An 8301-nucleotide genomic window follows, 5' to 3' on the forward strand; every position below is an offset into this window, starting at 1 on the left:
AATGAGCTCAAGAACTCTTACTCCTATTTCCTCTCTTCTGAGATAGCTGTTTTTCATTACCTTTCTCTAGAGACACTTGCTGCTGTGTCATCTCGATATACAGCGCATGATCCAAAACTTCTCGGTAGGAGCTACCCGGAAAACCTGACATCCGGATCCGAATGTATGAAGCAAGGCCCTGAGTAAACTGATGCATCCGATCGTAATCCAGTGCCACTAGCTGAGGATAAAATTCAGCCAACCTACTGAACTCTACATTGTACTCTAATACTGAACTATCGCCCTGCTTGAGATTCAGAAACTCCTAGCGACAAGCAAGACAAAAAGTAGTAGGGAAGTACTGTCTCTCGAAGGCATCACGAAACATCATCCATGTGATGTGTTGCTCCCCGAAGATCGTCTTCTGCATATCCCACCATGTGACCGTCTGATCTCGGAGGTGATACGCAGCCAATTCCACCTTCTCTTCATCTGTACAGCTCATGTACCCGAAAGTTCTTTCTAAATTCCTCAACCAACTACGCGCAGCCCAAGGGTCAGCTTCGCCCGAGTATAAAGTAACTCTATCCTTGACGGACCTTGCCAGTAATGGTATACGAGCTCTATCCCGCATCCAATCTGTAGTAGCAGGTGCAGGTTCCACTGATGGTATCACAGAAGGAATCCCCTGTGTCTAAAATCCCTAATCTCTCATAGGTGGTACTACCGAAGGGATCTCCTAAGGCTGACGTCCCTGATATCTATGAGGAGTCTGATGGGCCGGTCCTCGACTAACAGTCTCAACATTAGTCGGATCCCTAGAGGAATCCGCCTCCTGAGACACTGGTTCTGGTTCCTCAGCCTCAGTGGGTTGTTTCCGTGGTCGTCCCGGACCACGACGAGAACTGACTGCTGACTGACCTCGTCTCATACCTGATAGCGACAATTAATAAGTACTACTAACAATTTATAATTATACTTATAATACTTATAGCCTATAACTTAGAGGTGTTCCGCCACTACCTGGTCCCAAATCCTAAAATGTCACTTCGAGGAATAAAATCACGGAAAAATACAAAACATACGAATTCGGCATCGTAAACCGGTGGCTCTGATACCAATAAATTGTCACGCCCCGAGAGTAAGGTTGTCCGACAAAAATCGGACAGCACCTCCCCTGTAGAAGTGACATATAAACCAATATACATAGCCAACAAATATACATGCAAAAATATAGCCAACACAGTAAGAACTAAACACAACCACGCAGATAATAAGCAGCTCACTTGGCTGGTAAATCAAACACAGCGGAAAACGTAATAGCAAGTACCATAATACCAAAAGAACTCACCGCGGGCTGGCCCGACTTGACTTCTCGACAAAGCAAAACCAATCACAGAATAACATCAAGTCCCAAATAGAGTTTTTACAATACCAAACTCAAAAGTTCAACTCACAACCAGAAATCTAAACAAAACCAGAAATTCGTCCTCAGAAGTGACGTGGGACTGGCAGTTGGGATCCCCCCCAAGTGTTCTGGCATCCCTATCGGCTACTTGGTGAAATTACCAATGTACGAGGTGGTGAGTATAAAACTCAGCGAGTAAAGAATAGATAGTGCATGAGTAACATAAATAGCCAAGAGTACAACAAGATACAGTCTCGGGAAGATAAATAGCAGATACTACTGTGTAAACAAAGTATATATATATCTATACCTGATACCATATCCTAAGCTAGTAGTATAAGGTCTGAGGTAACATAAACTGTTACAGTACTACTCATAACTACCAAGATCACAGATAAGGTATACTGTCACAGTAATCAGTGTCTAAGCATATAAACAGGTATATGATAACAGAAACTGAATAAGTAAACATATAACAGCATAATAAAAAATAACAGAGAAATAGCGTATGCACGGATGGTCACTCCCGCCCACCCCTCAAGTACCATGACCCCAGTATGGACGAGAGGTCGGGTCAATGACAGACTGTACACCCTCCAGCTACCACTACTCTCGAGCGGCCGAGGGGACAGTTACATAGTAGCTGAATAGCCACATCTGCGACGGGGTCACTGCTGCCCCCGACTCCAGCTATCACTACCCAATAAGTGTGCGAGTGGGGGGCACGACAGGACATGCGGCACGCTCCAAGCTACCACTACCCATGAGTGGCCGAGCGTGCGACCCAGGCCAATGACCGTCTCAACCACAAGGGAGCCAAGGTCATCGACGATGCATGCAATGACATGATGCGAACAATGCAACAGTCATCATATATACAAAATCAGGTATGCAACATGAAGCTGCATGTTCAATACCAAGCATAAATAAACAGTAGTCCAAACAGGTAACATGGTATCTAGTATCTGCTAATTATCAGGAATAACAATGGAGACTGTATAGATACGAATGTGAGCATCTCGAAGATTGAGTGGATAAAGTATCAAGCACAAGACATAATACGACTGGAGTCAAGGTAAAGCTCTACTTTATCCGAACTACTCATGCACCAAGAACAATAACTAAAGATTCAAGTCAAGAAGTACTCGCCTCTAAGTGTAGGCTAAATCCAATGCCAATCTCGTCACGACGCTCGTCCCGATCAAAGTCCTGTATCAACGTATCAATTTTAGCTAAATACATATACAACTGATTAACTGTACTACTGTACAAGACAAGCAACTTTAATCCGAGTTCCATTCATTAACCAAATAAAGCCACAAGGATCTACCCAAAACCAGTCCACATATCCAATTTACATACTCCATTCCCATAATTCCAGCACCCACTATGACAACTACAATCCCAAATCATGCATTTGTTCCCCAAACACCAATGCACAAATACGTATTCAATTAAACTAAGTACCTAAAATCTAAAGCTTACCTTACAGTAGTCTCCCCCACTGATAACTCACTGTCGGAAGGTGATATCTCCGGTACAAACTCACCGAAGCTGCTTGGTGTCATAGATCCACAGATCAGAGCTCCTATAGAGCTACAAACCACTACAAACACACAAATCAGCACACCATACCACCTGAATCTTACATCTAGTCATCAGACTTAACTTCTGGAGCATAGAGACCTTACCTAATGCTTCCCGGATGAAGAACAGCTAATGGGAGTTGTGGCCGAGACTGCTACCATGAACCACTGCCAGAACAATACCTCAATCAATACAATCCTCCCAACATGGCATCAAATTACAGGTCTTCATAGCTAAGAAACCCTAATCTAAACCATCCTCACCTCAATTTACCTCCACGACAGGAAACACCTCAAGCGACACAGAGATCCCGATGGAGAAACTCAGCTTTAGGGCTCAGGAAGTCGAACCCACCGTTTGGAGTACTTCTCACCAAGATCGGGCCCTAGGGATCGGCGATTCTTCCTCAGCGACTCTGGAGCTCAGATCTGTTCCTTCCGGCTGGAGATTCTTCACGCGCTACAGCTCTCTGAAGAAGGCTCCACCGTCGCGACCTCTGTTAAAGGGTTGAGAAGCTCGGAGGCTCGATCTACGACAAGGCGCCGGCGATCGGGTGCGAGCGTGCGTCGAGGTCGGGTCCGTCGACGAGATCGGGAGGAAATGACACGAAAATGAGGGGAGTCGGTGTTTTAGGGCTTGGCACTGTAGCTTCTCAAATGGTAAGGTTTATAGAGGTAGGGTTTCATTAATCTAGGTTGTTATTACTCCTCAATTGGTAATTTTCATAACCACCTTATGTTTAAAAATTTATCCCCTTAAACTACTCCATACAACCTCCAAATAATTCCAGAAAAATACCTAAAAATTCTCATAAATTCTTATAGGTTATTTACTTTTCTGTATCTCACAACCTGAGTTGATAATCTTAGGTTGTCAGTGGGGTTGGTTCTGCCAAGCTTTTGGTGGTCCGAGTCGCGGAGTCGATGCGGTGCGTAGCAAAATCGGGAGTCGATCGGCGAGTCGGAAAGAGAATTCATCGAGTAAGATGCAAACGCCTGCGCTCAACGCAGTTTCCTTGAAACAGATTCACCCCACCTCCGACTGTACTTTGAGGTCCTCTAGGGTCATTTGTTTCCTAGGATACAATGGCAAAAACCATCAAAACTAAGCATTGGTTATTTGTGGCGAACTAAGAATGCATTTGAGTGCTATCATGAGTATTTTAGCCGAGCAGATGCACTACTGAGTGAGTTTTGTGGGAGAACACGGGTGGACAGAGGTTCTCTCCCTGCTCTTCCTCTCGCTTTCTCTTTCGTTTATCTTCCGTTCTACTCTTTGCTCAAGATCCAGCCTCCTTATATAGGAGCTCTCACCTTGCTTGCAATAAATGATCAAATTATGGTCATTTAATGTTGGATTTAATGTCGTCATTAATGGGTTTAATGTCTTCATTAATATCGAGACATTATGAAATTATTATTAATGGGTTTAATATCGTCATTAATACTGAGACGTTACAAAATTACCATTAATGAGTTTAATGCTGCCATTAGTATCAAGTTGTTACAGAATTACCATTAATTTTACATTAATGCTTCTGTTATACTCTTGAGCATGTAGCAAAAAGATATTCAAGTGGCAATATGTTAGTTCATTCTTTTGGGCAAATTTTGCCTCGACCGGCCCGGTATTCAACATGCGTAGGTCATGCTTGCACACGAGTCAACCTTAATTTAATACAATCTGCGCCCTGGATTTACACCCACTCTTGCACACTCGTGCGTGAGAGAGTCTCTCTCCATGCATATGTTTACAACATCAATGCATGTTTCATAATTTAAACCAACAATAAAGCCAAGAGACTTCTAATGTGGAACTAAACTTATGCATAATAGAGTCTCCTCATCTCCACCTTTTTATTCCTTTCACATTTCTAACATATTTAGGGGGGGCACTAACGTTTTAGTAATATATCTGAAAAATGCCCTATAAAGTGATGTCATCTTTGCCCTTCCTTACATTCCTAACATTTTATAATGTTGTTATAATATCAATGATAATGTTAAAAGTGTCTCAATTTAAAGATATAATGACACTCTAAAATATTAGGAAAATACATTTTTAAGGGCATTTATGTCTTTTGTGTTATCATCATAATAGGGATAAAGCTAAATGCCACCAAAACTTTTTATTATGGCATTTATATTTTTTTATAAGGACAATAAAAAGTATTGGTAAAGATAATTTATAAGATCATTTTAAAATGACGCATTAACTAATCTATAATGATATTAATAAAAATCATTATAATAATTTATAAATATATTAAAATGATCACTAATATTTATTTATAATATATAACCTGAATTCAATATTTATACATCATCATAATTCATCCACTATTTAGAATAAAAAAATTATAAAATATAATTTAAAGGGCAAATAAATAATCTAAATTCATCCAACAAATATTTGAGTTAAAGTTACAAATGCAAACTAATGACAAGTCCTTTGCATCTAAAACTGACTACAAACTACACTAAACATATTAAGTTTTATAATTAACAAAGTCTTATAAAATAAAAACTCAACTAGGTAGACCATATTCAACCTTCATAGTGGTTCACAAAAATTCAAGTATATATCACCTACTAATACAATGATATATTTGTATTAATGAAATAAAAAAAATATAGACACAAAGTTAATAGAAATAATGATAAAGATTGAATGTAAGGCCTCACGAGTGGTAATTAAGGAATTAATTTTTTAAAAAAGAATTATTATTAAGAATTTTAAGAATTTTTTAGGATTTAAAATAAAATTGCATAGTACGTTCAAGGGGATAGAACTATTAAGTTTGAGGGAAACATATGATACTCAATTAAGTTAAGAGTTGATTGACCTTAATTACCCTAAGTTGGTGTTAAATGACCTAGGTATAAAATTAAAACACCTTTCTCCTCCATTGTGCTTTCCAAAATGTTGCATTCCCCACTCTCCCTAGTCTCCGATCGATCTCTCTGCCGAGCTCTGAGATCCAACCAGGTGCCATCTCACACGGGTGATTCTCTAGGGAGGCACGATCGGACGCAGAATCCTACAACCATCTCACTGGCGGTGCTGACATCGCACGAGGGCTTTCGGAGGTGGCATGAGGAAGGGAAAAGCAAGAGAAAGGCAAGTACTTCCCCTTATTAGTAAAGGTTTTGTGAAGTAAGGGTTAGGTACCTTTGATGTGCCACGATGTGGTCTATGGCATCCCAAGAGTTGATTGGGGTGTGATTCGATTTCCTGTGGTGTTCTTGTTCCATTGTGTGTTTTGTTTTCAATCAGTTTTCTACCATGAATCAAGGTGTTTGTGATCAGAATGAGTTGCGTTTAGTTTCTTCTTGATGATTTGAGTTAGAAGTTACATTCTAGGTAGTCACAGCAAGCATTGATGGTGTATTGATTCTTTTCCTTGTGCTACCGAGTACTTTGGGACAGGATGTTGGTGCTTTACATTTTGAATAACTTTGTTCTCGCTGCTCCTTTTTGCTTCTAAAATGCTGGACAAATTTAGATGGTTGGATTTCTTGTCGAGGTTGTTCTAGTTCTCTGTTTAGCTATGGAATTGGTTCGAATTTAACACGACGATGCCCTGTTCTTTGTTCTTTGTATGGCTACATATTTTCGAGATTGATTTGGTAGATTTTAATGCATTACATGCTTCTTGGTTCTTTTAGGTGTTTATGAATTTATGGACAATTTGTGTTCGAATGGAGGTTGCTTCGATGGGTTCTTGGGTTTTTGAGTTAGCTGGGACTTGTGATCTAAGCTTGCAGTTGAGTTGCAAATCAGATATGTGCTCTTCGTGTGACTTTGGATTTATTTTCCCTTGGACAGAGAGCAAGGTAGTGAATTGGATTCGTAGTGTTATGGTTTTCTTGTGATTGTGTCGGTTTTCTCTTCATAACGGATTTGAAGTTGACGGTTTGAGCTTCTTTTGATGACGTGTTAGTTCCTTCAAGTTATCCGGAAGTGGGTGTGATTGGATTCTAGTTTTCTCATGATTGACAGGATTATAGAATGTGGGAAACAATACTACTTAAGCAATTATGATAGGAATATGATATGTTATTGTGGTAGGGTAATATGTGTCCACTTATGGTGACAGTACGGATTAGGTGTCCTGGGATGAGCTATGGGGAAGACCCTTCCAAATATGACCGTCGATGCATCGAATAAGCCCCTTGGCCATACGACCATAAATGATCATGGTATAAATAAAATGTGCTCAATTGATGGTTACGACATGTGTGACATAAATTCCCCTGACATAATTAAGTAAAGGTTCTTCCCCTATATTGTATTTTCTTTATTATGCCACTTAGCTTATCTTCCACAATTTTTGTTATGCTGTGTTATTCTTTTTTTTTTTTTTTTTGATGCAAATTAATCTTTTGTTCCATGTCATTCATTAGGCTCTGTTATACTTTCCTGATGTACAATTAAGTTTAGGCTCATGGTGTCTTAATGCTGTGATAATGTCCTTAAGGTGCAAGTAAGTTCAAGTTCCATGTTATTCTTTATTCCGTACTTACTTTCTTATATGCAAATGGGTTACGTTCTATGCTACTCGGCTACCACTCTTGCTTCATGATAAATGTTATATATATTATAGTGGAATGTTCTTGCTGAGTTCTTGGACATAACATACCTGTTGGAGGTGAGGACAACACCTTCAAAGATACGATAGAAGACATGGGGGACGAAGTAGGCGAGGAGGTGGGATGGATGCATGATACACAGTCCAGGGGCACTAGAGCTTGTTAGCAACTTGTGTTCCTTGAGGGTTATGTGGTTGTATGTAGGAGACTATTTGTTTTCTCATGTTGATTCGGGTTTATGAAAATTTTCACTCAGAAAGATAAAATGTTGAGTTTTGATGTTGGTAAGCAATGAAATATTCTTTATGTGTGATGGAGGTATGGTATGCATGGGTCAAAGTCATAGTAAATGCGTCATGGGGTTTTTCATTGAATATCATACCACATGAGAAAACATAAAGTATTTTTCATATGCACCTAATAGTAACCTTCACTTACTTTAAATGCAAATATATTTCATATTTATTTAAAAATTATAATATCATGATAAATATAAAAAACTAATAATATTTCAATGAATGGTTAAAATTATACCCAATGATAAGGTCAAACTATCATTCCTCCAACTATATCCTTCACTTACTTTAAATGCAAATATATTTCATATTTATTTAAAAATTATAATATCATGATAAATATAAAAAACTAATAATATTTCAATGAATGGTTAAAATTATACCCAATGATAAGGTCAAACTATCATTCCTCCAAGTATATCCTCAAACTTTTGTAAAA

General features: G+C 39.1%; 1 long non-coding RNA gene across 1 annotated transcript; it reads left to right on the plus strand.

The window, feature by feature from the left end:
- The first annotated feature begins 7383 nt into the window (after nucleotides 1-7383).
- Nucleotides 7384-7879, plus strand: LOC122039632. The gene is made up of 2 exons (XR_006128285.1): nucleotides 7384-7460; nucleotides 7581-7879. It is a non-coding gene; the product is annotated as an uncharacterized LOC122039632 (long non-coding RNA).
- The last annotated feature ends 422 nt before the right edge of the window (nucleotides 7880-8301 follow it).

The sequence above is a fragment of the Zingiber officinale genome, chromosome 2A, assembly GCF_018446385.1.
Source record: "Zingiber officinale cultivar Zhangliang chromosome 2A, Zo_v1.1, whole genome shotgun sequence".
Taxonomy (NCBI): Eukaryota; Viridiplantae; Streptophyta; class Magnoliopsida; order Zingiberales; family Zingiberaceae; genus Zingiber; species Zingiber officinale.